The sequence below is a fragment of the Phalacrocorax carbo genome, chromosome 6 (assembly GCF_963921805.1).
Source record: "Phalacrocorax carbo chromosome 6, bPhaCar2.1, whole genome shotgun sequence".
In the NCBI taxonomy this organism is placed as follows: Eukaryota; Metazoa; Chordata; class Aves; order Suliformes; family Phalacrocoracidae; genus Phalacrocorax; species Phalacrocorax carbo.
The window spans coordinates 30,942,026-30,949,978 of NC_087518.1; the positions used below are offsets into that span (position 1 = coordinate 30,942,026).

General features: G+C 60.9%; 1 protein-coding gene across 5 annotated transcripts in view; it reads right to left on the bottom strand.

Moving 5' to 3' along the window:
• NPL (N-acetylneuraminate pyruvate lyase) overlaps positions 1 to 7,175 on the bottom strand; it is a 26,992-nt gene extending 19,817 nt beyond the window's left edge. For 2 of the 5 annotated variants that reach the window (XM_064454410.1, XM_064454409.1), the window contains exons 1-3: positions 5,641 to 7,173; positions 2,869 to 5,436; positions 97 to 2,664 (exon numbers count right to left, since the gene is read on the bottom strand). The gene's annotated coding sequence lies outside the window, so the exon portion shown is untranslated. Of the gene's footprint in view, positions 1 to 96; positions 2,665 to 2,868; positions 5,437 to 5,640 lie in introns of all 5 variants that reach the window. The other 3 variants (XM_064454407.1, XM_064454408.1, XM_064454411.1) reach the window with 3 other exon arrangements.
• Positions 7,176 to 7,953: the final 778 nt, after the last annotated feature.

The window sequence follows — 7,953 nt, forward strand, 5'->3', positions numbered from 1 at the left end:
GCTCTGGGCAGCACGCTGGGCTGAGCACACCTCTGGCAGGCCCCATGTTGTGCTGGGGTCTCCCAGAGGGTTTCTGCCCTGCGGCTGGGCACGTACCTGGTAAAGAAGCAGAGGAGCTCTCAGGGCGTGCCGAGGCTTTCTTGCCCGCGCTGGGTTTTGTTTTTTCCTTGCAAGCCTTCTTCGCCAAGCCTTGCAATGATGTGCTTCCCTGCTCCCCACAAGCCGCTCCCTTCCTGTGTGACTGATTGCGATGTCTCCCTGTCCACGGGGTCTGTTCCCATTTCTCCAGAGGCAAAGCGCAAACCAAAACAGGAAGCACAGCCACAGGCTTTGCAAGGCCCTGCAACACAGCTGGGTCCTGTCCGCCTGGGCAAGGGAGTCCCAAAGCTGGCCCAGAAGGTGGGGCGGTTCAGAAGCCATGCTCTCGCTAGCAACGGGCGGTTCCTTCGAGCCCTCCGGAGTTTCAGCCATCCTCAGCTTGACCCACCTGCGTGGGTTGTGGAGGCCAATTCTGCTGTACCATTCGGGGACCACGCTCTCTGCCTGCTTCAGGTCTTGAAGAGAGGCTTCTCTCCCGACAACGACCCAGGTGGGGTTGATGTATATGCGAAGGCCACTGGTGAACAGAGATACCGTGCAGAGAGCCACGGTCAGGGGGAGAGCTGGGCTGAGAGTTATCATGGTCTCTCCCGAGGAAAAAAATCCCAATGCGTGAGCTGGCTTGGGCTGTCAACTTGAGCAGAGTTCAGGCAGTGACCACCAGCACCGAGTGGCTGCCTTGCGTGTCTCAGCTTGCAAGGGTTGCCGATGTGACAAGTCATGGGCTGATGGCACGCAAGGCTCTGTGACGTCATGAGGCCTTTCTCCACCACCCCAGCAGGTGATGGAGGCTGCGGCGGAGCTGGGGAGGACCTGTGTAGGTGGATTTTGAAGCCCGCTTCTCCCACTGCTGTGCCTGCCAGCAGACACTGACCCCAGCAGTGGGAGCAGGACTGCATCCCACGTGATCAGGGCCATGCCCCGAAGTTCTCAGCAAGAAGGGGCTGTGCCCAGAGCTCCGTCTGTGCTGCATTCAGCACCATGCCCCAGCTGGGCAGCTGTGACACGATTCCGCTCAACACCCTCTTGGGGGGCAAAGCGGCAGCCCATGTGACGAGGAAAGCCAAAAATTCATCTTGGTTTGACAAAAATCTTAACTGTTGAGAATAAGGAGTGCGATTCGTCTAGAATTATTCCTGGAGGGACATGACCCACGGGGTCCTGGGCCTGTGTCGGCCACTGCCACCTCACTGGGACATGGGTGTCTCCCAGGGATCCTCACCAGGACACGGGCACCCTGCCAGCCTGCGGTGCCCTCCTCCTGGAACATGGGCACCCGCGGGGCACCTCACAGCCATGGATGCCCGCCCTCTCACAGCCCAGCTGTCCCACTTCTCCTGGAACGCATGCTCTGCAAGCTCACATACAGCAGCCTGGCTCGCACCACTGCCTTTCGTGTTGCCCCTTCCTGGATGCCCTTGGTACCAAAATGGCACATGGTACAGGAACAAAGCGCTTTATTGATCTGACGAGTGCTAGAAGATTGAGGAAGTAGGCTGCTCCCAGCAGGAGTTTTGCCGAGTTTCCCAGGCGTCTCTGCTGCACGGGCATGCTCTGGCTGTCCCCTCTGGGGAGGCAGAGATGAGCCCCGGCCTTTGGGATGCCAGTGGGCCCTGGCAGCACCTTTGGGAGGGTGGAAAAGGGGGACCCTCCCCAGAGGTCCTCAACAGAGAGTTGCCAAGTGCCCGTTGGCTGTTGTGCCGGGCGGGCACGGGCAACCCACCAGGACGCGGCCGCCCGTTGGCCATGGCCACCCGCAGGAGCATGACCATTGGGGCGCTAACGGCCTCCAGCCAGCAGAAGTCGTCGGTGGAGGTGCCCTCACTCCCGGGGCCTTTGGTGGGCTGAGGCATGTCCTGACGCACCAGCTGCCTGTCACCCTGAAGAGAATTCACTGTTAGCTGGGTGAAAATACTACAGTAGGGAAGGTTATCCACCCACTTCCTAGCAGCTGCCCCTCTTCCTGGTGTGATGCTTGCCCTCGCACCAGCCTTGGAGGTCCTAAGGCCTAAGGGACCCAACGGGCCATGAGCAGGCACTGGCCACTGCCACCTTACCCCTAGGGCCATGGGGAGCAGCCACAACACACCTCACCGGGACATGGGCACGCACCAGGCACCGCAGTGGGACACGGGCACCCACCGGGAACCTCAGGGGGACGTGGGCACCCTGCCAGGATGTGGGCCCCTCCTCTTGGGACGTGGGCACCCGTGGAGCCCCTCACGGCCACAGATGCCTGTTCTTTTCTGCCTCAGGTCCCACCCGCAAGGACGCCCGCACTCACCTGCACCGCTGCATTTCATCTTGCCAATCCGCCGAGAGCATGATCTAGGTGGAGGTGCACGAGGAGCTAGGGGAGGCTCTCCTCCGCTTGCCTTTTTCTTGCACCTTCTTCTCGGAGTGCTGCTGCCGGAGCTTTTTCAGGTGGAGGCGGTAGACGAGCCTGGTGCACTTGGCCAGCAGGGCAATTTTGGCCTCCAGCTGGCGGAGCACTTCATGAGAGCTGAAGGTGCCCTCTCTCAAGCAGTCTCTCCCCATGGAAGATGAGGCCAGCCATCCCCTTCCCTGGAAATGACAGGGGCAGGGGCACAATGAAGTGGGCGCAGCCTGGGTGGCCGAGAAGTGGCCTGCGGGGCTTGGCTTCCTCTGGAAAGACTCCAGCCGCGCAGGACTGCTCTGGGCAGCACACTGGGCTGAGCACACCTCTGGCAGGCCCCATGTTGTGCTGGGGTCTCCCGGAGGGTTTCTGCCCTGCGGCTGGGCACGTACCTGGTAAAGAAGCAGAGGAGCTCTCAGGGCGTGCCGAGGCTTTCTTGCCCGCGCTGGGTTTTGTTTTTTCCTTGCAAGCCTTCTTCGCCAAGCCTTGCAATGATGTGCTTCCCTGCTCCCCACAAGCCGCTCCCTTCCTGTGTGACTGATTGCGATGTCTCCCTGTCCACGGGGTCTGTTCCCATTTCTCCAGAGGCAAAGCGCAAACCAAAACAGGAAGCACAGCCACAGGCTTTGCAAGGCCCTGCAACACAGCTGGGTCCTGTCCGCCTGGGCAAGGGAGTCCCAAAGCTGGCCCAGAAGGTGGGGCGGTTCAGAAGCCATGCTCTCGCTAGCAACGGGCGGTTCCTTCGAGCCCTCCGGAGTTTCAGCCATCCTCAGCTTGACCCACCTGCGTGGGTTGTGGAGGCCAATTCTGCTGTACCATTCGGGGACCACGCTCTCTGCCTGCTTCAGGTCTTGAAGAGAGGCTTCTCTCCCGACAACGACCCAGGTGGGGTTGATGTATATGCGAAGGCCACTGGTGAACAGAGATACCGTGCAGAGAGCCACGGTCAGGGGGAGAGCTGGGCTGAGAGTTATCATGGTCTCTCCCGAGGAAAAAAATCCCAATGCGTGAGCTGGCTTGGGCTGTCAACTTGAGCAGAGTTCAGGCAGTGACCACCAGCACCGAGTGGCTGCCTTGCGTGTCTCAGCTTGCAAGGGTTGCCGATGTGACAAGTCATGGGCTGATGGCACGCAAGGCTCTGTGACGTCATGAGGCCTTTCTCCACCACCCCAGCAGGTGATGGAGGCTGCGGCGGAGCTGGGGAGGACCTGTGTAGGTGGATTTTGAAGCCCGCTTCTCCCACTGCTGTGCCTGCCAGCAGACACTGACCCCAGCAGTGGGAGCAGGACTGCATCCCACGTGATCAGGGCCATGCCCCGAAGTTCTCAGCAAGAAGGGGCTGTGCCCAGAGCTCCGTCTGTGCTGCATTCAGCACCATGCCCCAGCTGGGCAGCTGTGACACGATTCCGCTCAACACCCTCTTGGGGGGCAAAGCGGCAGCCCATGTGACGAGGAAAGCCAAAAATTCATCTTGGTTTGACAAAAATCTTAACTGTTGAGAATAAGGAGTGCGATTCGTCTAGAATTATTCCTGGAGGGACATGACCCACGGGGTCCTGGGCCTGTGTCGGCCACTGCCACCTCACTGGGACATGGGTGTCTCCCAGGGATCCTCACCAGGACACGGGCACCCTGCCAGCCTGCGGTGCCCTCCTCCTGGAACATGGGCACCCGCGGGGCACCTCACAGCCATGGATGCCCGCCCTCTCACAGCCCAGCTGTCCCACTTCTCCTGGAACGCATGCTCTGCAAGCTCACATACAGCAGCCTGGCTCGCACCACTGCCTTTCGTGTTGCCCCTTCCTGGATGCCCTTGGTACCAAAATGGCACATGGTACAGGAACAAAGCGCTTTATTGATCTGACGAGTGCTAGAAGATTGAGGAAGTAGGCTGCTCCCAGCAGGAGTTTTGCCGAGTTTCCCAGGCGTCTCTGCTGCACGGGCATGCTCTGGCTGTCCCCTCTGGGGAGGCAGAGATGAGCCCCGGCCTTTGGGATGCCAGTGGGCCCTGGCAGCACCTTTGGGAGGGTGGAAAAGGGGGACCCTCCCCAGAGGTCCTCAACAGAGAGTTGCCAAGTGCCCGTTGGCTGTTGTGCCGGGCGGGCACGGGCAACCCACCAGGACGCGGCCGCCCGTTGGCCATGGCCACCCGCAGGAGCATGACCATTGGGGCGCTAACGGCCTCCAGCCAGCAGAAGTCGTCGGTGGAGGTGCCCTCACTCCCGGGGCCTTTGGTGGGCTGAGGCATGTCCTGACGCACCAGCTGCCTGTCACCCTGAAGAGAATTCACTGTTAGCTGGGTGAAAATACTACAGTAGGGAAGGTTATCCACCCACTTCCTAGCAGCTGCCCCTCTTCCTGGTGTGATGCTTGCCCTCGCACCAGCCTTGGAGGTCCTAAGGCCTAAGGGACCCAACGGGCCATGAGCAGGCACTGGCCACTGCCACCTTACCCCTAGGGCCATGGGGAGCAGCCACAACACACCTCACCGGGACATGGGCACGCACCAGGCACCGCAGTGGGACACGGGCACCCACCGGGAACCTCAGGGGGACGTGGGCACCCTGCCAGGATGTGGGCCCCTCCTCTTGGGACGTGGGCACCCGTGGAGCCCCTCACGGCCACAGATGCCTGTTCTTTTCTGCCTCAGGTCCCACCCGCAAGGACGCCCGCACTCACCTGCACCGCTGCATTTCATCTTGCCAATCCGCCGAGAGCATGATCTAGGTGGAGGTGCACGAGGAGCTAGGGGAGGCTCTCCTCCGCTTGCCTTTTTCTTGCACCTTCTTCTCGGAGTGCTGCTGCCGGAGCTTTTTCAGGTGGAGGCGGTAGACGAGCCTGGTGCACTTGGCCAGCAGGGCAATTTTGGCCTCCAGCTGGCGGAGCACTTCATGAGAGCTGAAGGTGCCCTCTCTCAAGCAGTCTCTCCCCATGGAAGATGAGGCCAGCCATCCCCTTCCCTGGAAATGACAGGGGCAGGGGCACAATGAAGTGGGCGCAGCCTGGGTGGCCGAGAAGTGGCCTGCGGGGCTTGGCTTCCTCTGGAAAGACTCCAGCCGCGCAGGACTGCTCTGGGCAGCACGCTGGGCTGAGCACACCTCTGGCAGGCCCCATGTTGTGCTGGGGTCTCCCGGAGGGTTTCTGCCCTGCGGCTGGGCACGTACCTGGTAAAGAAGCAGAGGAGCTCTCAGGGCGTGCCGAGGCTTTCTTGCCCGCGCTGGGTTTTGTTTTTTCCTTGCAAGCCTTCTTCGCCAAGCCTTGCAATGATGTGCTTCCCTGCTCCCCACAAGCCGCTCCCTTCCTGTGTGACTGATTGCGATGTCTCCCTGTCCACGGGGTCTGTTCCCATTTCTCCAGAGGCAAAGCGCAAACCAAAACAGGAAGCACAGCCACAGGCTTTGCAAGGCCCTGCAACACAGCTGGGTCCTGTCCGCCTGGGCAAGGGAGTCCCAAAGCTGGCCCAGAAGGTGGGGCGGTTCAGAAGCCATGCTCTCGCTAGCAACGGGCGGTTCCTTCGAGCCCTCCGGAGTTTCAGCCATCCTCAGCTTGACCCACCTGCGTGGGTTGTGGAGGCCAATTCTGCTGTACCATTCGGGACCACGCTCTCTGCCTGCTTCAGGTCTTGAAGAGAGGCTTCTCTCCCGACAACGACCCAGGTGGGGTTGATGTATATGCGAAGGCCACTGGTGAACAGAGATACCGTGCAGAGAGCCACGGTCAGGGGGAGAGCTGGGCTGAGAGTTATCATGGTCTCTCCCGAGGAAAAAAATCCCAATGCGTGAGCTGGCTTGGGCTGTCAACTTGAGCAGAGTTCAGGCAGTGACCACCAGCACCGAGTGGCTGCCTTGCGTGTCTCAGCTTGCAAGGGTTGCCGATGTGACAAGTCATGGGCTGATGGCACGCAAGGCTCTGTGACGTCATGAGGCCTTTCTCCACCACCCCAGCAGGTGATGGAGGCTGCGGCGGAGCTGGGGAGGACCTGTGTAGGTGGATTTTGAAGCCCGCTTCTCCCACTGCTGTGCCTGCCAGCAGACACTGACCCCAGCAGTGGGAGCAGGACTGCATCCCACGTGATCAGGGCCATGCCCCGAAGTTCTCAGCAAGAAGGGGCTGTGCCCAGAGCTCCGTCTGTGCTGCATTCAGCACCATGCCCCAGCTGGGCAGCTGTGACACGATTCCGCTCAACACCCTCTTGGGGGGCAAAGCGGCAGCCCATGTGACGAGGAAAGCCAAAAATTCATCTTGGTTTGACAAAAATCTTAACTGTTGAGAATAAGGAGTGCGATTCGTCTAGAATTATTCCTGGAGGGACATGACCCACGGGGTCCTGGGCCTGTGTCGGCCACTGCCACCTCACTGGGACATGGGTGTCTCCCAGGGATCCTCACCAGGACACGGGCACCCTGCCAGCCTGCGGTGCCCTCCTCCTGGAACATGGGCACCCGCGGGGCACCTCACAGCCATGGATGCCCGCCCTCTCACAGCCCAGCTGTCCCACTTCTCCTGGAACGCATGCTCTGCAAGCTCACATACAGCAGCCTGGCTCGCACCACTGCCTTTCGTGTTGCCCCTTCCTGGATGCCCTTGGTACCAAAATGGCACATGGTACAGGAACAAAGCGCTTTATTGATCTGACGAGTGCTAGAAGATTGAGGAAGTAGGCTGCTCCCAGCAGGAGTTTTGCCAAGTTTCCCAGGCGTCTCTGCTGCACGGGCATGCTCTGGCTGTCCCCTCTGGGGAGGCAGAGATGAGCCCCGGCCTTTGGGATGCCAGTGGGCCCTGGCAGCACCTTTGGGAGGGTGGAAAAGGGGGACCCTCCCCAGAGGTCCTCAACAGAGAGTTGCCAAGTGCCCGTTGGCTGTTGTGCCGGGCGGGCACGGGCAACCCACCAGGACGCGGCCGCCCGTTGGCCATGGCCACCCACAGGAGCATGACCATTGGGGCGCTAACGGCCTCCAGCCAGCAGAAGTCGTCGGTGGAGGTGCCCTCACTCCCGGGGCCTTTGGTGGGCTGAGGCATGTCCTGACGCACCAGCTGCCTGTCACCCTGAAGAGAATTCACTGTTAGCTGGGTGAAAATACTACAGTAGGGAAGGTTATCCACCCACTTCCTAGCAGCTGCCCCTCTTCCTGGTGTGATGCTTGCCCTCGCACCAGCCTTGGAGGTCCTAAGGCCTAAGGGACCCAACGGGCCATGAGCAGGCACTGGCCACTGCCACCTTACCCCTAGGGCCATGGGGAGCAGCCACAACACACCTCACCGGGACATGGGCACGCACCAGGCACCGCAGTGGGACACGGGCACCCACCGGGAACCTCAGGGGGACGTGGGCACCCTGCCAGGATGTGGGCCCCTCCTCTTGGGACGTGGGCACCCGTGGAGCCCCTCACGGCCACAGATGCCTGTTCTTTTCTGCCTCAGGTCCCACCCGCAAGGACGCCCGCACTCACCTGCACCGCTGCATTTCATCTTGCCAA